Here is a 24,719-nt window from a genome sequence, read left to right as displayed (position 1 = left end):
GTAACAGGTCGTTTGGTGTCGGTTTGAGGGTTGTTTGAGGGTTCGTCGGAGAAACTCGACACTGGCCGACTTTTTTTTCCTGAAATCTCTCTCTCTTGTAGTTTCTGTCTTTTTTCTCTTTGCAGGTATCCTGATGGTGCTAGGAGTCGTGGGCTGGAGGCTGGACGTGCTGTGGCCGTCGTTTCGCGTGGGTTCGGCAAAATCTCTCTCTCTTGTAGTTTCTGTCTTTTTTTTTTCTTTCTTTCTTTCTTTCTTTCCCTGGTCGTTACACCTTGTAACTTTGTGTAATCCCTTTACACCATGACACAAGGATCCTCATCAAATTTCATGTCATTTAGAGGTCACTTGGTCATAAACTACTGGTACATAGTTATAGGGGCATTTTAATCATTTTACACCTATACTTGGTTTAGCCCATTATCATAACGTAATGGTCACCAAATTTCATACATAACATTATCATGTCATATTAAGCCTTCTTCTAAAATTTCATGGGCAACATAATTCATCTAACTCAGGTGCTTCATTGAAACAAATGTTCATGTGTACCGTAAGGTTGGCAAACTTACTCAATCGGAAGAATTTCTCCCAATTTTTTTTTTTTCAATCTACTTGATCAATAGTTTTACTAGTTTCTCCTTTACATGGTTCTCCAAATCAAATTCTCTAAACTTAGCTAAAGGTTCACTCATTGACCTTTCTGTTCATACATTCTCGAAATCTGATTTTAAAATATCTCAAATGGCATTTTCTTTTGATCCACATTTTTTTTCCCTCTCTCAGAAAGACAAAGAAAAATTAGGGGTAGAAACATTGGGGAGAATTTCTGTTAAGATTCAAACCGATAGCTGATGGTAGAACTATAATAGATATTTTTTGTTTCCTACACATACGCGCTCATATCATTGCTTCTCGATCTACCTCTAATTTGAATCTTCCTACCCAATAAAATATTACGGTGCTGGTATAGACTGAAATTTTGTTACAGTCCAATTCTGATCGGTAATAGATACCGGGGCTTTGCAATATTTGACGGATCACAATTCTGTATAGTCCATTTACTATAGGAGTTCCCCGGGAATTCATTAGAGGAATGTTTCCAATTAAAATTGTTCGTTCTCTATATTTTTAATAATTAAAAAGAAAGAAAGAATTGTTTTCCTTTCCTCATTATTGTTTGTGTCCACTTGATTTGGTTCATCATTAATGTCTGGTCTTTGTAGATGAATTCCATATACAAATTTGCCTATTTTCCCATAAAAAATCAAGAAATTTGTAATACCTCTTCTCTTTTGGCTACCTACCCCAATTCTAGTAAATTTTTGGAGTCAAAATCATGACATGAAACTCGTTAAGAACTCCACCCTATCCCAATGCAAATAGAATGCACTAGTAAATCACATGGACCTAGTTACGACTTTCTGTATTTGATTTGTGGTCAAGCTAGAGTTTGAGCATTTGGTAACTTTCATAGGAAACATTGTCAAATAGGCTTTTCTTTGGTTTCTTATAAATTGTCTCGATGGATAGTTACCTATTTTAAATCTTGATTCATAGTCCAAAATTGTTTTAATTCCCTAAAATCTTTTATATTTACCCTTAATATCATAAATAAGTGTCATATGAATTTCCTATCATATTTCGAGTCTTCAAGGATCTTGAAAACGTCATAGAATTTTCATAAAGGTCTTAAGATCATTTACTACATCAAATCTTGGTTTAATTTTTCAACCTATTCCAATGGCCTTCCGAATTTCTCGTCGAGGGTTTAACACACGTCTAGTTAGATGGAGGTTTCCATACTGTTATAAAGAATGTTTTGTTTTACCTGTCCAATCAAGGTGGAATCTTACCTTATTTATCTTTAGAGCAAAATAATAATAAATAAAATAAATTGTGACAGTTCGGTTTATATTTACTTATTTTTCTCAAGCTCAAGTTAAATTTAGGGCAAATGTCTATCATTTTTTAAGAAAAAAAAAAACTGAAACCCAATACATTTCCTACGTGGATTTCTTTTTAACATTTTCAGAAAAAATGGGATTTGTGGTTTTGTAATTATAGAAATATCATATATTTGGCATATGCATCAACAAAAATCTACTATTTAGGTTCATATTGGTGAACTAATCTGACATCTAGAGGATTATATAATGGATTGACAAGAATGAAACTTAACCATCACACCAGTCCATTCAAATTATTTTGAACACAAATAATAACATGGCAGAGATTTGTAGTGTGAAGTTGAGTTTCATTATTGCGATGATACTGCTGATTGTGTCTCGCTCTGGTAAAATTTCTAGCTCTTCGTTTTTTTGTTTGTTTTGAATCTCTTTGAAGGTTAATATTTCAATAGAGAAGCCTTCTAAGACAAATCGCACGCTAAGTGTTCAAAAGTTTCAAACATAATGTCGAGTGTTTAAATATTATTGCAGTTGAAGTTGAAGGGATGCCGCCACTGGTACCAAAGAGAAGCCTTCTAAAACAAATCGCATGCAACACCTCTGCTGACTGCGGAGATCGTACTTGCTCGTGTTCTTATCTCGGTTTATGCGTTTGTATTCAATTCGCAACCAAAGAATTGAAGCTCAATGATATGCAATTTGAAGACCTCAAACAAGAGGACCTCAAGAATTAAGTGTTAATATGAACAAAACTAATATGTTGTGATTGTTAGCGTGCGGGACAAAATTCTATCCTTGAAACGCAATAATACTGAATACCATACAATAATATATGATATATGTATGTTTTTTTTTTTATTTAATCTTTTGACACACTTTGCTTTATTTGCTTATTTGTCTTTCAAACAACATACGAACTTAAATTCGTATTAATAGTCATAAAAAAATAATTAAATTTGTACGAGGTATTCCTTTAAAATCAAATCAGGTAACAATGCATTCAATTTATTTTAAAAGAATAAAAAAAATTCATGACTAGTCTATCTAGTTTGTAAAAGAAAATGACATAAAAGTTAAAGGAAATTTCATAGTGAATGATAGAAAAGATAAAAGGAAGACTATCCCCTCGCTCACAAATGTGTAACGACTCATGTCTAAGATTTAAGATTCGAAATCTTGATTCGACACCTGATGGCTCTAGCATTCTCCTACTACATAGTCACGTTACATACTCCTCGCTTCTAACAGTAAAATTATCCCTACAAACCAACACGAGTCGTTCCAACATGTTTTTTCCTCACTCACATGTATCATAGGAAAATTTCTAGAACGTCACTCAACATAGAATTACTCCAAACAAAGTACGTTAACAATGGAGTTCCTATGACGAAACCACTAAAAAGGAAGATGCACATTGTTGGTATAGGCTGTAACTTTTATTTCCTTTAAGACTTTCTTAATCATCCTATCTTCAGGATCACTCTACTTGGATGTGGTCTCAGTTCATTCATGTACTCCTCGTTTACTCAGGTGTCACATACCAACCAGCTTCCTCCTTGGTTTGTTCTTGAATCACATCTGACTGTGAGATGTATCGCTCTGATCCTAATGGTTTATTAAAACCAAGGTCGCCGCTACATGCATAATATAACTATTCGTTGGAGAAATTCATTTAAAAGAAATGTAACTAAAATGCGTGGAGAAATTCATTTAAAATAAACAATGCTTTGGACTTAAATGTTTGTAATAAAAATTTTAAAACAATATAACGTAAATAAATAGTATAACCTAAGAACTACATATAACATGAATGCATCTACTAAAACTTCAAATCCATAGATGTCACCACGACATTGTCCATTGGTGCAAAAGTGATATGAACTAAGAGACATCAATTATACAATATACTTCAATGAAGATGTGAAGAAAATATTGTTAAATTTATTATAAGATATTTCAATTCATGTAACATCGATGAAGAATGAAGTTTCCTGTTATAAATTTTAGGTGGATTACAATTTAGAGTAATTTAGAGTTATTGTATTTCATTAATGTATTTTAAGACTTTTTATTTATTTTAGGTTACAATTACATAATGGTTATGCCTTGAATTGTTTCATTTTGAGGCTATATAAAGCCATCTATGTTGTATTTGTAGGAAGACTTGAAACATATAGTAAAAAGAAGCATTTGTGCTTTTCTTTAGTCAATGGCTAAGTTTCTTTGCAATTCTATCTAGTTTAGGTTGCATGTAGAATCATTCAAGCTCGACATGATCAATCTTGCTTGTGGAGTGATTCGAATCTCAAGAAAGTGTTCTTGCCTTGAGATATTTGATCAACAAGAATCATTCAAGCTAGACATGATCGATCTTGCTTGTGGAGTGATTCGAATCTCAAACAATGTTCTTGTCTTGAGATCTTCGATCAACAAGGTAATCCAAATCTTACGCCCCTTGTAGTGATTCCTTATCTTATCATTTCGTATCAGAGCTTCAGGCTCAAGATCGGATATATGTTTCCTTTGCGTTTCTTCTTAATTTGATTTTTTTTTATTTTTATCTTTTTACTTTTTAATCAACCCAGAGTTCAAAATTCCATCTTTGCTGGATTGAAAATTTTGAGAGGTGTGAATGAGAGCTTCATCTGTGTAAATGAGTGTAAAAAGAGTGGTCTAATATTCCTTGAGTATATATACTCGTGAGAGAGTGTTGTGAGGTCCTTTGTATTTCCACTACTTATTTGTTGCAGCAAAGTTTCACAAATAGATTCGAGGACGAATCCTCTTGGAGAAGTGGAGAATGATATGAAGCAAGAGACATCAATCCTACAATATACTTCAATTCAAATGTGAAGAAAATATTGTTGAAATTATCAAAAGATATTTCAATTCATGTCAATCGATGAAGAATGAAGTTTCATGTTATAAATTTTAGGTGGATTACAATTTAGAGTTATTATATTTTAAGACTTTTTACTTACTTTAGGTTACATTTACCTAATGGCTAATTATGACCATTAAGTATGAATATTACAACTCTTGAAATGCCTTTAATAGTTTCATTGTTGAGGCTATATAAACTCATGTACGTTGATTTGTAAGTAGACTTGAAAAATATAGTAAAAGAGCATTTGTGCTTTTCTTTAGCCAATGGCTAAGTTTCTTTGCAATTATATGTAGTTTAGGTTTCATGTAGAATCATTCAAGCTTGACACGATCAATCTTGCTTGTGGAGTGATTCGAATCTCAAACAAGTGTTTGGGATATTTGATCAACAAGAATCATTCAAGCTAGACATGATCGATCTTGCTTGTGGAGTGATTCGAATCTCAATCAAGTGTTCTTGCCTTGAGATATTCGATCAACAAGGTAATCCGAATCTTACTCTCCTTGTGGTGATTCCTTATCATATCAGACTAGTATCTCAAGGATCAAGAGCTTGAAAATGAATGATAAGAACTGTTTTTTTTTTTTTTTATCAAAACTGATTTTTTTTTTCTTTTTTTCTTTTTTTCTTCAATAATTTTTTGAGAGAAAAAACAAATTGATAGAAAAAAAAAATAACAATAAAGATATTTCACCTCTAGAACGGCTAAATAACGTCGACCAAATATTCTGATACCAAATGATAAGCGCCAACAATGCTAGATTTTGCAAAGCTAGAGGTCCTTCTAGAATCCTTGCAAAACGTTTACAGAGAAAGCTAACTTAACGGATTGAATCCAACCAAGAGCTGGTTAGAAGATGAATGCATCTTAGATTGAACTTGAAATCTATGATGGTCACTCTTAGATACCAAGACAATTCACTCCAAAATTAGCTTGATCAAAACTATCAATGAATCGGTTTAAACATCAAACCTAAAGCAAGGTTTGAAAAAGAATAACACAAAAAAGGTATCAAGAAAACACAAAGGTTTTGTTTGTATTCAACCATCGATCCACAAACATGAATATTACATGCGATTAAGCAAGCCAAAAAAGATAACCCTAACCTAATAAATTCAACCACCAACTAGTGACTACTAGTAAATGCTATTAAATATACATTTAAGAAAATAAGGCATTCATAAATTGTCTTAATTGATAGTTCAACTAACAAAGCAAGTCTTCTAATCACTTTCTAATGTCAGCCATTCCAATATCTTCTTGATTTGATAAGCTAATGCTATAAAGATTTTTGGGCTCAAAAGTCTTTGTTTCAACTTGTACAGCTAGCTTTGTTTTAACTTGTACACTAGCCAGCCTTTGAATATGCAATGTATAGGCCTCTTGAACCTTCTTAACCTTGATTTTTGTAATCGGTCCTTCGGGTACATGTAAACGGTCTGCAGTTGAATTTATATCACCTTTACTTAAGTGTCACATGCCCACTAGCTTCCTCCAAGATTTTTCCTTGAATCACATCTTACTGTGAGAGGTATCGCTCTGATACCAACTCTAACGACCCTAATTTTCTATCAAAACCAAGGTCACCACTAAACGATGCTTTGGATTTAAACGTTCACAATAAAATCTCAAAACAATATAGCAAAAATAAATAGCTTAAAATTTTTAAATAAAATAAAAAAAAGATCCATAATATATCCTAAGGACTACATACAACATGAATGCATCTACTCGAACTTCAGTTCCATAGGGTTTACCGCAACATTGTCATTTGTGTAAAAGGGTCTTACTTTTACCTAAAAAATAAGAGTAGCACGTAGGTTAAGTATTTTAAGAAATACTCAGTAAGTAACCCCGCTATTGGGGTTGGAATATGCAATAATGTTTAGGACCAATCATTTATTAAAACATCATTTCATGGTTTTGGTCTCAACTTACAGTCCGGGCAGAATTAAATGTGTATTACATCTCTACACACGGCCCACATACACACACATGAACCCCGGGCGAGCTCGTATATGAACCCCTGGACCTGGCCTTCGGCTAGCATACACTCACGCTATTGCCTCTAAATTTCATGTATAACATAGCACAATTTTTAATTGTATAACATCTCAAAATGATATTTCATAACATGACATATCTTATAATTACAACATAACTTAACATATCAAGTTTCATAGCACAACATATTCACAACACAACATTAACATAATAAACAAGCATTAAACAATCACAATGTACGACACATGCAAGGGCCAAAGGGTACGTACCGTTCATAATTCAAGCAATTCATTCGACCAAACCAGTAGTGAAGCAACTTACCTGAGTAGCTTAAGCCAAAGTTGCTAATTTATCTTTAGAGTTAGAACAAATCCATCCCTTCAAATCCAAGTCAACCTATGTTAATTTACAACACCGAATTAGAACACATTAAGCGATTTAGTTTTCCTAACGCTCACAATTAAACATGTAATTTATATTAGGACACTTTAAACTTGCTAATCTACCATAAAGTTTTGAATTTCTAACATCCCAAACTGGTTTAAACAGCAGCCTACTCGTGCAATTTTCCAAAATAATACTAATAATTACTATCCTTGTATCCCTAATTATATTGTTAATTAAAGTTTCGCATTTCTCTAATCCCAAATTTTTTTGATGTTATTATTGTGTAAGAGATCATGATAAGAATCACGGTGTTCTAACTGGATCTATTACACGATGCAAGGCCAAGAAGATTAATTCATTCTTCATCTACAAAATTGGATAGGCTTGGTTCAACTTTCATTTCATGTGTTACAAGTTGATTCGATTGAGGAAATGTCATTTGAAGTTTGATTTTCAAAAGTGAATATTTGCACGGTTAAAGTAACAGATGTGGTTGTTATAAATTGAATTTGATTGAAAATTTCTTACAGAACTTTATTTATTATTTCAATTTCATGATTTCTTGAGGCAAAAGGTGGGGTGTTACTTGTCAAAGTTGATATAATTTTTTTTTAAGTTTTTTTTTTATTTTTTGAGATTTAAAGAAAGGTGGGAGTAATTTCCAATCATGGTCACTAACTTCTTAGTGGCCATTTGAAGAGTATTTCCAATCATGGTCGCTAACTAGAAGTGGCCATTTGAAGAAGAGTTTGAAGTTACTTCCAAGTGGAGACTATAAATACCCACAAATCACTCTATAAAATGCATAACTCAATGAATGAAATTTAGTTCTTAAATTGAGACTTTCACCTTTATAAATTTGAGCATCATCTTTGTCATCTTTTCACCTTTATAAATTTGAGAATCATCTTTGTCATCTCTAGTAATATTTTGATAGATTGTATCCGAGTCATTCAATTAAGTATTGATCAAGTTTGATTGTGGAGTGACTCAATTTAGAACAAGGTTCCAAATCGTGCTTCTAGATGTTTGATCTTAAGAAGTAATCTAATTCTCGCATTATCTCTTCATTGATCTGAAAATTTGTACATAGAGGTGTTAAATTTTTTTTTTATTCGAGGGTTCTTGCTTCAACAAAAGGCTTGCAGTTCGACTAAGGATTAGGATTGGCTTATCAGGTCATCCATATAAAATTGAAACCTCTAAATTTTTACTCAAGAATAAATGTTTTAACAAATTCTTAGACATCTATCTAGGTTAACCTTAATGACAAAATGGGATAAGCTTAGTTATATGTAACCGTCCAAATTCACTCTTAGATTGTTTCTTTTGGGCTTTCCCTTCCTAGCTTGTGATCAAGGTATTGCGTATATGAATTTTTTTAATTATAGAAATATCATAAATTTGGCATATGCGCCCACAAAAATCTACAGTTTCTGTTTAAGTTCATATTCGTGAGCTAATTTAATTTCTGAGAGGATTATATAATGGATTGGCAAGAAAGAAACTTAATCATTGTTGGATCGATATGACAACCCTAGTGAGCTAATTTAATTTATGAGAGGATTATATAACGGATTGGCAAGAAAGAAACTTAATCATTGTTGGATCCATATGGGAACCCTAGTGAGCTAATTTAATTTCTGAGAGGATTATATAATGGATTGGCAAGAAAGAAATTTAATCATTGTTGGATCTATATGGCAACCGTAGGGTGAATAGGGTCTCAACAATATAATTATTAATTTTTTTTAAGAAACTTATTAAATGCAATCAATCAACAATAATTTAGAATTTAAATACGAAAAGGGTTAGAAAATATAAGACCGTAATTTTATAGTAGGTGGACTTGACTCTACTCCCCAAGCGCCTCTTGGGAATTTGAATAAACCTTTCTGGACTCTTTCCTCGGATCAGAGCCCAACCGCTACACCGCTCTTTTTACGAGTTCAAGAGCAAACTCAATCCTTTCCACGGCTCAAGATCAAATTGGTACAATTGTCTCAATCCTTTCCACGGCTAAGGATCAAACCGGTAAAATTGTCTCAATCCTTTCCACGGCTAAGGATCAAACCGGTAAAATTGTCTCAATCCTTTCCACGGCTCAGGATCAAACCGGTAAAATTGTCTCAATTCTTTCCACGGCCCAGGATCAAACCGGTACAGTTGTCTCAATCTTTTCCACGACTCAGGATCAAATCGGTACAATTGTCTAAAACTTTATAGAAACACGCCACACACCACTGAAGTAGTAGATTTACATTTTCTCACACTACAATAGACATGTCTCTCCGAATAAGATAAACAGAAATAAAATTATCATTTTCTCACACTGCAATAGACATCTCTCTCTAAATAAGATAAACAGAAATAAAATTGGAAACTTTGGAGAGAGCAGCGTTTTTTAAGAAAAGAAAGTTGTGTATTGTGAAATGTTACAATTGGAAACTTTGGAGAGAGCAAGAGGTTTTTTAAAAAAAGTTTAAATCGAGGAAACTATGAAAGTTGAAAGTTGTGTATTGTGAAATGTTATGTGTGTTTTAAAATATACGGAAGGGATGAATTTATTGTGAAATGTTACGTGTGTTTTAAAATATGAGGGCATGAGTTTAAATAGTGATGAAGTTCTAAAAATAAGAATCGATACGGACCACTAAAATAAAACGTGAACTAAAATGTGGACCACAAAAAATAATATTTATTCATTTTTAAATTTATTGTGAAAAACTATACACCACATGTTTCATTTAAAAATATATATATATTATTTTAAATAATATTAAAAACATTTAAACTTCATTTTTATTATATATATATATATATATTTAAATGTAATAATATAATAAAAAAATGTTAATGAGAATCATGTGAATAACCATTTAATAATTGAAAAGTTTTATAAAACTAATTGAAATCGTTATAAATGTAATTGAAATGATTTTATAATTCAAATATTTTTCTTTTAATTTAAAAGTAATTGAAAATTTCACCATTTGTTACTCGACCAAAGTTGTAAATGTCATGTTTCGATTGGTCCATGATGTCAATTTTGCCGCTGGTTCATGATGTCAATTTTGTCACCACATCATCAATTTTGTGAGCACATCATCAGGTCACGAATCTTGTTTTGAATTCGATTGGAACTTCTTCGTTTTAGCCCTAATTTGAGTGAACAAAAAAAAAACGTTGAAATCGTTATTTCCAACAATCTCCCTTTTTTTATGATGACCAACCATTTCAAGAAAAACAGTATGAAATCCATGCGTTTTAATTATAAAACTTAAAATAATGGCACATGTCCAAATAATAATATTGATACATCATGATAGGCATTCTAATATATCATCATAAATTTGAAATTCGCTCAAATCCATATTCTCCCCCTATATTAATGTTCCAATGAATTATGAAATATCACAATAACGAAGTGATTTATTAATTATAAAATAACAACTAAGTGATTCATTAATTATAAAATGACAAACTTAGAGCATATTTTTCCTAATTTTCTCCCCCTTTGTAATGATAAAAAAAAACAATAAAAAAATAATAAAAGAATTACATGCTCTCCCTTTAAACAAAATTATAAAATTCAAGATATATCACACCGAGTAATACCAAACTCAAATTCAAGATATATCACACCGAATGATACCAAGCTCAAGCCTATTTTTGCAAAAAAAATTCTTCATTTAACGGCTTGGTAAAAATATCTACTAATTGATTATTAGAGTTTACAAAATCAAGAATAATATGTCCATTTTGCACATGCTCTCTAATAAAATGATGTCTAATGTCAATATGTTTAGTTCTAGAATGATGAACAGGATTTTTGGTTAAATTAATAACACTAGTGTTATCACAAAATATAGGCACACTATCAAATGTTAATCCAAAATCATAAAGAGTTTTTTTCATCCAAAGAATTTGAGCACAACAACTAGCAACCGCAATATATTCCGCTTAGGTAGTAGATAAGGCAACCGAATTTTGCTTTTTACTAAACCAAGAAACTAGTAAACTACCAAGTAATTGACAAGTTCCACTAGCACTTTTACGATCAGGTAAACTTCCTGCAAAATTTGCATCAGAATATCCTACCAATTTAAACTCAACATTTCTAGGATACCACAATCCTAAATTAATAGTCCGAAGCAAATATTTAAATATTCTTTTAACGGCATGTAGATGAGATTCCTTAGGACAAGATTGAAACCTAGCACAAAGACATACACCAAACATAATATCAGGTCTACTAGCAGTCAAGTAGAGTAAAGATCCAATCATACCTCGATAAGATTTTATATCTACACATCTACCTTTTTCATCCTTGTCAAGCTTGGTAGATGTGCTCATTGGAGTTTTTGCAATCTTACCTTCATTGAACTTGAACCTTTTGAGTAAATCCCTGGTGTACTTCTCTTGATTTAGGAAGATACCATCTTTTAGTTGTTTGATTTAATGTCCAAGAAAGAAACTGAGCTCTCCCATCATACTCATCTCAAACTCATTAGGCATACATTTAGAAATTTCTTCACGTTAAGAGGGATTAGTAGATTAATAAGAACAATTCCCGGTAAGGCAAGACAAAATGGTATTGCAAAAAGGATGAACAGAACATTGAATGAGCGAGCAAGAAGCATGAGGATTTATTCTGGACTGCCAAAGACATTATGGGCTGATGCTATGAACACAGCAGCATATTTGATTAATAGAGAGCCGTCAGTACCCCTGAAGTTCAAATTGCCCGAAGAAGTATGGATAGGAAAAGAACTCAAGTACTCTCACTTGAGAACCTTTGGTTGTACTGCGTATGTTCATGTTGATCCAGAGAAGCTATAAGCTTGATGCTAAGGCTGTGAAATGCTACTTCATAGGCTATGGCTCTGACATGTTCGGGTACAGGTTTTGGGATGAGAAAAATATGGAGATCCTAAGACACTTTGATGTGACCTTTGATGAAAATGTCATGTACAAGGACAGAGAGAAGATAAACTCTGAGACTACGAAGCAAGTGGGAGTTGAACTTGAGTGGCAAGAAAATGCACGCAGTGATGGTACAACAGAAGCTCAAGAAACTCCTGATCCTATTGCTGAAGAACCAGACGTGGAGCAAGTTGCACCTGAGCAGGTGTTGAGAAGATCATCCAGAACTACCAAAGCACCAGATAGATATTCAACCTCATTACATTATCTGTTGCTGACTGACGAAGGAGAACCAGAGTTCTTTGATGAGGCCCTACAAGTGGAAGATTCAACCAAGTGGGAGCAAGCCATGGATGATGAGATGAGCTCACTTGAAAGGAATAATACGTGGGTGCTGACTGAGTTGCCTACAGGAAAGAGAGCTCTATTGAACAAATGGGTGTTCAAAATCAAGGTTGAACAAGATGGCAAAAAGAGGTTTAAGGCTCGATTAGTAGTTAAAGGATATTCACAAAGAAAAGACATTGATTATGCTGAGATCTTTTCTCCAGTTGTGAAATTAACTACTATCCGAATTCTGCTGAGTATTGTTGCATCGGAGAATTTGCACCTTGAGCAAATGGATGTAAAAATGGCATTTTTACATGGAGATCTAGATGAGGAGATCTATATGCAACAACCCGAAGGATTTGCAGCTCCAGGCAAGGAGCACATGGTGTGTAAGCTCAATAAGAGCTTGTATGGACTGAAATAAGCACCGAGACAATGGTACAAGAAGTTTGACTTCTTCATGAGCAAGAGTGGTTTCCATAGAAGTGAAAAGGATCAGTGTTGCTACCTCAAGAAATACACTGATTCTTATGTGTTTCTACTTCTGTATGTGGATGATATACTAATTGCTGGATCAAGTATGAGGGAGATAAACCACCTGAAGGCAAGCTTGTCTTCAGTATTTGAGATGAAATATTTAGGTGCAGCGAAGCAGATCCTTAGGATGAGAATTTCTCGAGATAGATCTGCTGGCACATTAAATCTATCCCAAGAGCAGTACATTGAGAAGGTGTTGTCCAAATTCAAGATGAATAACGCTAAACCCAGGACTACCCCCTTGCCAAATCATATTAAATTGTCGAAGGGGCAATCTCCCAAGACAGTTGAGGAACGTGAGCACATGGCATCAGTTCCGTACGCTTCTGCAGTTGGGAGTTTGATGTATGCTATGGTCTGCACTAGACCAGACATAACACATGCAGTGGGAGTTGTTAGCAAGTACATGGAAAATCCAGGGAAGGAACATTGGGAAGCTGTGAAGTGGCTTCTGAGATATCTGAGAGGTACATCCAATACTACACTTTGTTATGACAATGGCAAAGTAGTTCTGTAAGGTTTTGTGGATGCTGATCTGAGTGGAGATGTAGACTCCAGCAAGAACACATCTGGGTATATCTACACTATAGATGGAACAACAGTGAGTTGGATGTCCAAGCTTCAGAAATGCGTTGCTCTTTCATCTACTGAAGCTGAGTACGTGGCCATAGCTGAAGCTGGAAAGGAGATGATATGGATGACAGACTATCTAGAAGAATTAGGTCGGAAGCAGTGCAAGAAGATCCTTTATACAGATAGTCAGAGTGCCATACAGTTGGTGAAAAACCCAGTCTATCATTCAAGGACAAAACACATTAGAAGACGGTACCATTTCACTCGCAGGTTAGTGGAAGAAGGCGATATGTGTTTGGAGAAGATAGAGGGTGCAAAGAATCCAGCAGACATGTTGACAAAATGTGTTGATGTTGGAAAATTAAGGTTATGCAAAGCCCTAATTGGTATGGTGTAGGATCAGTCTCCAAGTGGGAGAATTGTTGAGTTATGGAGTCTGCTCCCTGTATTTATAGCTTGGTCAACGGCTATATCCGGTAAAGCTATATTTGATAAAGCCATATATGGTAAAGCTATATCCGGTAAAGCTATATATGGTAAATAGCTATATATAGTAGATGGTTAAATCTGGTAAAGCTATATTTAGTAGACTGAACCATATATATATCCCGTCCAGTAAAGCTTTGGAAATGTACTTTCTATTCTCTGTACTCTCTCTTGTTGTACATACCTGAAGTCATCAATAAAAATCCTTTTAGCCAGAGTTCTCCTTGCAATTTTCTCTATCATTTTCTTTGTGTTCATCTAGATCGAGCGTGTGCGTTGTTGTGCGATCCTAACATTCCATGTTAGACCAGTCTCTTGACCTTCATCATCAAAACTACTTTAAGGGTAACTCTAGCTTTTGAACTAAAAACTAGATACAGATAGTGTTGAGAAAGAATACCACCACCTTCTTGTAACAATCTATATTGGCATAGTTCTTAGCTAGCCAATCTATCTATAGTATTACATCGAAATTCGTCATGCTAACAACTATCAGGTCTACGCTAAAGGTTCATCTTGCAACTATTACTTGCCCATCTTTTACTCTATCATTAAAAACTAAGTCTACCCGTGTTGGGGTGCTAACATTTAATACATGCAACAAGGGTTCTAGTTGGAACCCTCACAGATATGAAGGAACCTGTAAAGCTTGAATCAAATAACGTTAAAGCATAGTGTCCGAGGATGGATAGTGTACCTATCACCACTATGTCGTATTTCCCAACATCCCTGCTGGATGCATAATCTCTTTCTTGCGAATAGGTCTACATAGGTCTCTCGACTCCACCAGGGCCTCTTGGTGGGTCAACTGGGTTTTTCGTCCTCCTCGTATTTGGCAAGGTAGCCTTGATGACTACATCTGAAACAAGCCCTAGATTCAAGCCATACATCTACCCTAATGTTGTTTCCCACATTCAAGGCACAATGGTTCCTCACTCTCTTGGACCTTCTCTTAGTCTTTAAGATGTCTATTAGCATATTGGGGAGGGTGTCTATTCGTATATTGAGGTTTACGTGTTGATGGTTGTCGATGTGAGTCCGTCTGATCATACTATTGTTTTCTCCCGATAGTGACAACTGACTCTCAACGTACTTATCTGATAAGCACCAACAATGCTAGATTTTTGCAAAGCTAGAGATCCTTCTAGAATCCTTGCAAAACGTTCACAGAGAAAGCTAACTTAATGGATTGATTCCAACCAAGAGCTAGTTAGAAGATTAATGACTCTGAGATCGAACTTGGAATCTATGATGGTCACTCTTAGATACCAAGACAATTCACTCCAGAATTAGCTTGATCAAAACTAATTCAATGAATCGGTTTAAACATCAAACCTAAAGCAAGGTTTGAGAAAGAATAACACCAAAAAGTATAAAAAAAAAAAAAAAAAAAAAAACACAAAGGTTTTGTTTGTATTCAACAATTGATGCTCAAACATGAATATTACATGTCTTTAAATAGGTCTAAAAGATAACCCTAACATAATAAAGTTCAACTACCAACTACAAATGTTATTAAATACAAATTGAAGAAAATAAGGCATTCATACAAACTGCTATTAAATACAAATTGAAGAAAATAAGGCATTCATACAAACTACTAATAAATTCTATTAAATACAAATTGAAGAAAATAAGGCATCCATAAATTGTCTTAATTGGTAGTTCAACTACCAAAGCCAAGTCTTCTAATTACTTTCTCATGTTAGCCACTCTATTATGTTCTTGATTTGATATGCTAATGCTATAAAGATTTTTGGGCTCAAAAGTCTTTGTAAACTTGTACACTAGCTAGATTTTGAAGATGCAATGTATAGGCTTCTTGAATCTTCTTAACCTTACTTCTTGTAATCGGTACTTCGGGTACATGCAAAGGGTCAGGAGTTGAATTCATATCACTATCTTGTTGGGTTTTATGTCCTAAAACTCATAGTTTGTAAACAAAAACATATTCTATAAAGTTATTATTATTGTTTATTCAGTAAAGATTGTTATTGAATAAAGTGAACTTTACGATTATTAATCTAAATCCAATAAACTAAGAAACTCTGGCTATAGTATGATTACTTGAACTATATGTAGAGACATAAGAGTGGATCAAGTTCAAGTATATAGTCAAAATGATCTATAGTATAAGGATAAGACTGAGTACCTTATTCTGGGGACACTATGGATGCGGCCCACTTTTGTATATGATATAAACAATGTGATCACTAAATTGTACATGCGAAGACATGTGAGTGGGGGCGTCCTATGCAATGAGCATTGCATAAGATTGGACCATGAAGAAAATCACTCTCACTTTATAATGCCGTTTACTGTTGAGACTGATTTTCTTTTCATTCGATGACCTAGGTAACTCGATCTTAATCCTGAGCTAACCATGAACTCCTGTTTATTCGGAATTATCCTTAGATTTGCATGGGTGAGAGTGGCTCGAGTTTGCCGACTCAATAGGCCTCCCATTTCAGGGGTAAGACTGGGTGAATATCTGGGGACGTGGGGTGCAAGATGGAATTCGCTCCTACCCACTTTTAGGGTTAGAAGAGAGGTAGTTCCCTTAAGCACTGACTCCAAGTCTTGAACAAGGGGCGCCACCCTCTCATTGGCCTGAGAGGAATTCGGTTTACTGGTTGGACCACAAACCAATTGTTCATTAGAGGATCGGTGAGACATAAGGAAAAAGAAGTAACTTCAGGGGTAAAATGGTAAACTGACCCAGCTTTAGTTATGAACAACCTGTGAAGGATCGACTTACTAATCATGGTTATATCAAATGGACAGAAATATATCTATAGTGAGGGGAGTGCAACTACTAGGCTATAGTGGAGTGTCCTAGTAGTTAACGAATGTTGGTTAACAAGGTTAATGAGTTTAACCGGTTAATCTTGGATCGTTGGAGCCCATGATCTATAGGTCCATTAGGTCCCTCTACTAGCTCATATCGGACTGAACCATAGAACAGTGTGACGAATGAGTTCGAAGTGTTCGAATTCAAATTAGGGAATATGCGCTACATATATACGATATATTTAACCGCATTTTTGTTTTATTTACGAATTAAACAAAATGAGAGAATCTGAGATATTTAAATAAGATTTAAATATCTTAATCAATTATGTATTGTAATTGATTGGGATTGACATTTGAATTAATATTAAATATTAATTAAATAGTTTAATTAATCATTTAATATTACTTTATTTTGAAATTAATTATTCAAATTCATTGTTAAATTAAAATGAAGAATGTCAAATTGTTGACTTCATTTAGTGGAAAAATATATGTTAGTGGAATTTTGAGTGTCAAAATTTGGTTAACTCAAACATGCATGCTTGCCACATAATCCCAAACATTTGAGTGGAATTTTGAGTGCCAAAACTTGTGATCTCAAATTTGCATGAACATGCAAACATAACTCTATAAATAGAGTGATCATGCAACATGAAAGGTCTTCTTGGTGAAAAACCAAGAGAAAAACCTCTCACAAACGCCCTCTTCATATATAGAAAATTCCTCCCAAGTTTAGTCACTCACCGGATTCCACAATCCCGTTCTAAGGCCGGATGATAGTGGAGAAGACACTAGTGGTGGTTCAAAACCGGTTCGTGAGGAAAAAGGAATTTGAACTACAAAAGGTTAGTATTCAAACTCATTAAGTTTTAATACTTATGAACACGCTAGTTATTTACTATAATTGATGTTCTAAAAGTGCCTAAGATCCAAATTGCTTCCGCATGTATTATATTAACACCAACAGTTGGTATCAGAGCAAACTTTAGGCACTTTATTTACATTAATTTGATCATGGTGGGTACCATTTCATGAATTTAATTTTGTGGTTCCTAAAGTGGATGGTTTTGGTTTTGACAGTTTTTTATGCTTTCATTTGATACAATTATTGTAATAAGCCTAAATGTGTATGGGCTTTAATGAATGAAGAAAGGTCTGTAATTTTTATGGAGTCATTATTGTATATTTTAGGTTGTAATTGATCGAAAATGGAAGAGATAGCAAGTTGAACCGAAGAAGAAGATGGAAGAGGCGGTTCGGGTGTTTTTCCTGCCTTTGGGGTTTGGTTCAACGTTTTTAAGGGTTGGTTCGCCCAGTTCGTGGACCTCGGGAGCGGTTCAAGTTATTTTAATTATTAATGTAATAATTTAGTTAATTGCTTGTTTTAAAATGCCAAAACCAATCCACTTTAGCGTGTTTAATTAATTATGCATTATGAATGTATGTTTTAATTAAATAGAAAATGTATATGCATAAAGTATGTCATATAGATTTAAAATCCCACCATAGGCTAAGCATGTTTCATGCATTCCAAGTATGTTATAAGTGTTATAATGTATAGTATGCATGTTTAGGGTTCCATGAGTGATAGATGTAAATTGTTATATTATTGCATGGAATGGATGATTATATAATTGTTATATAAAGCATGTTAGATGCATGTTATAGGTTATTTTCAACGTCATAAAACGAGATAGACGTTAAAATCTATAATAAAGATAAGTGCATGCTCACTTAGGGTTAAGAACTGAGCACGATCAATTTTAATAGTTAAAATAGGTCGATGTCTTACAAAATTGAGGTTACGAGAAAGCTCACCTGACACGATCTTGTCTAACGCTGGAGGTACTTAAGTTGACGGTTTATAGAACACCTACTACCTGGAGATTGGACCAGTACTTGAGCTTAGTTAGCCCAGTTTTATGAGCATGCTTAAGTGATGTAAGATTTAGAAAAATCTAAAATATTTAATTAGCCGGAATATACTTAAGTAATGAGTATACCCAACCATCTAAAATACTTAGTGGGAGGAAAAAGGTGTATAAGATACATCGTTTTCTTTTCACGCCCTATGTACAATTCACACAGTGAGATTCATGCTCGGCCTCGTGTCGCCCTGGGAGTGTCCTCCATTCGGAAGGTATTTGCATGAGTCAATAACAAGGTGAATAGAGAAAGTATTTATAGTAAGTGGGAAAAGGAAGTATATACAATACGTCCTATGGTCTCCATCACTAGGTTGCACCATGAGATTCCCATGTTCCACCTGCATGTTGTCCTAGAGTAACTACCCATTCGGAGGGTCGTAACATGGAGTCGAAACAACGCAAACTCCAGAAATGGATAGGATTTCTTAGGTCCGTTCCCAACTTTGGCTTTTTTATTCGATGACCTAGGTAACTCGATCTTAATCCTGAGCTAACCATGAACTCCTGTTTATTCGGAATTATCCTTAGATTTGCATGGGTAAGAGTTGCTCGAGTTTGCCGACTCAATAGGCCTCCCATTTCAGGGGTAAGACTGGGTGAATAGCTTGGGACGTGGGGTGCAAGATGGAATTCACTCCTACCCACTTTTAGGGATAGAAGAGAAGTAGTTCCCTTAAGCACTGACTCCAAGTCTTGAACAAGGGGCCCCACCCTCTCATTGGCCTGAGAGGGATTCGGTTTACTGGTTGGACCACAAATCAATTGTTCATTAGAGGATCAGTGAGACATAAGGAAAAAGAAGTAACTTCAGGGGTAAAAAGGGTAAATTGACCCAGCTCTAGTTACGAACAACCTGTGAAGGATCGACTTACTAATCATGGTTATATCAAATGGACAGAAATATATCTATAGTGAGGGGAGTGCAACTACTAGGCTATAGTGGAGTGTCCTAGTAGTTAACGAATGTTGGTTAACAAGGTTAATGAGTATAACTGGTTAATCTTGGATCATTGGAGCCTATGATCTATAGGTCCATTAGGTCCCTCTGCTAGCTCATATCGAACTAAACCATAGAACAGTGTGACGAGTGAGTTCGAAGTGTTCAAATTCAAATTAGTGAATATCCGCTACATATATACGATATATTTAACCGCATTTTTGTTTTATTTACGAATTAAACAAAAAGAGAGAATTTGAGATATTTAAATAAGATTTAAATATTTTAATCAAATATGTGTCGGAATTGATTGAGATTCGCTTTTAAATTAATATTAAATATTAATTAAATATTTTAATTAATCATTTAATACTACTTTAATTTGAAACTAATTATTCAAATTCATTGTCGAATTAAAATGAAGAAAGTCAAAATGTTGACTTCATTTAATGGAAAAATCCATGTTAGTGGAATTTTGAGGTGCCAAAATTTGGTTTAACCAAACTTGCATGTTTGCCAAATAAACCCCACAAGTTTGAGTGAAATTTTGAGTGTCAAAATTTGGTTAACTCAAACATGCATGCTTGCCACATAATCCCAAACATTTGATTTGAATTTTCAGTGTCAACATTTGGTGATCTCAAATTTGGATGAACATGCAAACATAACTCTATAAATAGAGTGATCATGCAACATGAAAGGTCTTCTTGGTGAAAAACCTAGAGAAAAACCTCTCACAAACACTCTCTTCATATATAGAAAATCCCTCCCAAGTTTAGTCACTCGCCGGATTCCACAATTCCGTTCTAAGGCCGGAGGATAGTGGAGAAGACACTAGTGGTGGTTCGAAACTGGTTCGTGAGGAAAAACGAATTTGAACTACAAAAGGTTAGTATTCAAACTCATTAAGTTTTAATACTTATGAACATGCTAGTTATTTACTATAATTGATGTTCTAATAGTGTCTAAGATACCAAATTGCTTCCGCATGTGTTATATTAACACCATCATATCTCTAGGCTTTTCGACATAGTCTTAGCTGCCCTCAAAGCAATTTTATAAGTGGTAGGATCTATGGCTTCAATTGTTCGATGAATTTCTAAATTCAGTCCAAGGATGAACCTTTTTGCAATTTTTAGTTTTGTATCCACTAATGACGGCGCGAATCATTCACAAAATGCCCACTGTATATCAGATGGGTGAACTCCTGTTGTCTTCAAAGTCGGACTACCTTCGGGAAATATTATTTTAGGAATAGCTTTTTGAATCGAGACCATGGTTTTACGCTTCCATTTAGCCCAAGAATTTCTCAATATCCAATCACCACAATTTTGCATCCTCTTTCAGGATGAATGACGAAAAGAATACCTTCTCATGGTCTGGGTAGTTCATTAATAAAAAAATCCTCTCTATTGGTGATAGCCATAATTGTGCCTCTACTGGGTCTCTTGTGCTTCCACTAAAGGTACATTAATGAAATACAATTACTCTAAATTACTCTAAATTGTAATCCACGCATAATTTATAACATGAAACTTCATTTTTCTTCAATGTGGCATGAATTGAAATATTTTTTGATAATTTCAACAATATTTTCTTCACATCTTCATTGAAGCATATTGTATGATTGATGTCTCTTGATTCATATCATTCTCCACTTCTTCAAATTTGTGAAAGTTTGCTGCAAAAAATAAGTTATGGAAATACGAAGGACCTCACAACACTCTCTCACGAGTATACACTCAAGGAATTTTAGGCCACTCTTTTTACACTCATTACACAAATGAAGCTCTCATTCTCACCTCTCAAAATTTTAAATAGAGCAATGATTGAATTTTGAACTCTGGGTCGATTAAAAACTAAAAAGATAAAAATAAATAAAAATCAAATTTAGAAGAAATGCAAAGGAAACATATATCCGATCTTGAGCCTGAAGCTTTGATACCAAATGATATGTGGAAATCACTACAAGGGGAGTAAGACTCGGATTACCTTGTTGATCGAATATCTCAAGGCAAGAACACTTGATTGAGATTCGAATCACTCCACAAGCAAGATCGATCATGTCTAGCTTGAATGATTCTTGTTGATCAAATATCTCAAACACTTGTTTGAGATTCGAATCACTCCACAAGCAAGATTGATCATGTCGAGATTGAATGATTCTACATGCAACCTAAACTACATAGAATTGCAAAGAAACTTAGCCATTGACAAAAGAAAAACACAAATACTTCTTTTACTATATTTTCGAAGTCTCCCTACAAATACAACATACATGGCTTTATATAGTCTCAAAATGAAACTACTAAAGGCATTCCAAGAGTTGTAACATTCATACTTAATGGCCATAATTAACCATTAGGTAATTGTAACATAAAGTAAATAAAAAGTCTTAATATACATTAATGAAATAAAATTACTCTAAATTACACTAAATTGTAATTCATCCAAAATTTATAACATGAAACTTCATTCTTCTTCAATGTGGCATGAATTGAAATATCTTTTGATAATTTCAACAATATTTTCTTCACATCTTCATTGAAGCATATTGTATGATTGATGTCTCTTGGTTCATATCATTCTCCACTTCTTATTCGTCCTCGAATCTATTTTTGAAACTTTGATACAAAAAATAAGTTATGGAAATACGAAGGACCTCACAACACTCTCTCACGAGTAAATACTCAAGGAATTTTAGGCCACTCTTTTTACACTCATTACACAAATGAAGCTCTCATTCTCATCTCTCAAAATTTTAAATAGAGCAATGATAGAATTTTGGTCTCTTGGTAGATTAAAAACTAAAAAGATAAAAATAAAAAAAATCAAATTGAAAAGAAACGCAAAGGAAACATATATCCGATATTGAGCCTGAAGCTCTGATACCAAATGATAAGATAAGAAATCAATACAAGGGGAATAAGATTCGGATTACCTTGTTGATCAAATATCTCAAGGCAAGAACATTGTTTGCGATTCGAATCACTCCACAAGCAAGATCGATCATGTCTAACTTGAATGAATCTTGTTGATCAAATATCTCAACGCAATAACACTTGTTTGAGATTCGAATCACTCCACAAGCAAGATTGATCATGTCGAGCTTGAATGATTCTACATGCAACCTAAACTACATAGAATTGCAAAGAAATTTAGCCATTGGCTAAAAAAAGCACAAATGCTTGTTTTACTATATTTTCCAAGTCTACCTACAAATACAACATGCACGGATTTATATAGCCTCAAAATGAACCTATTAAAGGCATTCCAAGAGTTGTAACATTCATACTTAATGGTCTTAATTAACCACTATATAATTGTAACCTAAAGTAAATTAAAAGTCTTAAAATACATTAATGAAATACAATTACTATAAATTACTCTAAATTGTAATCCACGCAAAATTTATAACATGAAACTTCATTCTTCTTCAATGTGGCATGAATTGAAATATCTTTTGATAATTTCAACAATATTTTCTTCACATCTTCATTGAAGCATATTGTATGATTGATGTCTCTTGGTTCATATCACTAGAAATGATCGATCTTGCTTGTGAAGTGATTCGAATCTCAAACAATGTTCTTGCCTTGAGATATTCGATCAACAAGGTAATCGAAATCTTACTCCCCTTGTAGTGATTTTCCCATATCACAGTTGGTATCAAAGCGATAACTCTTTCAATGCTAACAGATATTGTCCACTTTGGACTTTTCCTTTCGAATTTCTCGTCAAGGTTTTAAAACATATCTATTAAAGGGAGGTTTCCATACTCTTATAAAGAATGTTTTGTTTTCTTGTCCGATCAACGTGGAATCTGACATTATTTATCTTTGAGGGAAAAAAATAATAATAATAATAATAATAAATTGTGACAGTTTGGTTTATATTTACTTATTTTTCTCAAGCTCAAGTTAAATGAATGGCAAATGACTATCATTTCCTAAGAAAAAAATATTGAAACCCACTACATTTCCTACTTGGATTTCTTTTTAATATTTTGAGAAAAATAGGATTTGTAGTTTTCTAATTATAGAAATATCATATATTTGGCATCAACCAAAATGCCATTTGAAGACCTCTAAGAGGACTATATATTTAGATTCATATTGGTGAACTAATTTGAGGTCTAGAGGATTATATAATGGATTGACAAGAATGAAACTTAACCATCACACCAATCCATTCAAATTATTTCGAACACAAATAATAACATGGCAAAGATTTGTACTGTGAAGTTGATTTCCATTATTGTGATGATACTGCTGGTTGTGTCTTGCTCTGGTAAAATTTCTAGTTCTTTCTTTGTTTGTTTTGAATCTCTTGAAAGGTTAATAATTCAATAGAGAAGCCTTCTAAGATAAATCGCATGCTAAGTGTTCAAAAGTTTCAAACATAATGTTTGAGTGTTGAAATATTATTGCAGTTGAAGTTGAATGGATACCGCCATTGGTATCAAAGAGAAGCCTTCTAAAACAAATTGCATGCAACACCTCTGCTGACTGCAGAGATCGTACTTGTTCGTGTTCTTATCTCGGTTTATGCGTTTGTATTCAATTCGCAACCAAAGAATTAAAGCTCAATGATATGCAATTTGAAGACCTGAAACAAGAGGACCTCAAGAATTAAGTGTTAATAAGAACAAAACTAACATGTTGTGATTATTAGCCTGCGGAACAAAATTCTATCCTTGGAACGCAAGAATACTGAATAACATACAATAATATATGATATATGTATGTTTCTTTTTTTTTTTTTTTTAAATCTTTTGACACACTTTGCTTTATTTGCTTATTTGTCTTTCGGACAACCTACGAACTTGAATTCGTATTAATAGTCGTAAAAAAATAATTAAATTTGTACGAGGTATAACTTTAAAATCAAATCAGGTAACAATGCATTCAGTTTATTTAAAAAGAATAAAAAAATTCATGACTAGTCTATCTAGTTTGTAGAAGAAAATGACATAAAAGTTAAAAGGAAATTTCCTAGTGAATGATAGAAAAGATAAAAGGAA

General features: G+C 33.7%; 1 long non-coding RNA gene across 1 annotated transcript; it reads left to right on the top strand.

The window, feature by feature from the left end:
* Positions 1 to 2,260: 2,260 nt before the first annotated feature.
* On the top strand, positions 2,261 to 2,792 carry LOC147789865 (uncharacterized). Its single transcript, XR_015423114.1, has 2 exons — positions 2,261 to 2,293; positions 2,439 to 2,792. It is a non-coding gene; the product is annotated as an uncharacterized LOC147789865 (long non-coding RNA).
* The last annotated feature ends 21,927 nt before the right edge of the window (positions 2,793 to 24,719 follow it).

Source organism: Cucurbita pepo, chromosome 12 (genome assembly GCF_057944985.1).
Source record: "Cucurbita pepo subsp. pepo isolate OVF chromosome 12, ASM5794498v1, whole genome shotgun sequence".
NCBI classification, from domain to species: domain Eukaryota; kingdom Viridiplantae; phylum Streptophyta; class Magnoliopsida; order Cucurbitales; family Cucurbitaceae; genus Cucurbita; species Cucurbita pepo.
This window is presented reverse-complemented; position numbering and strand designations above follow the sequence as displayed.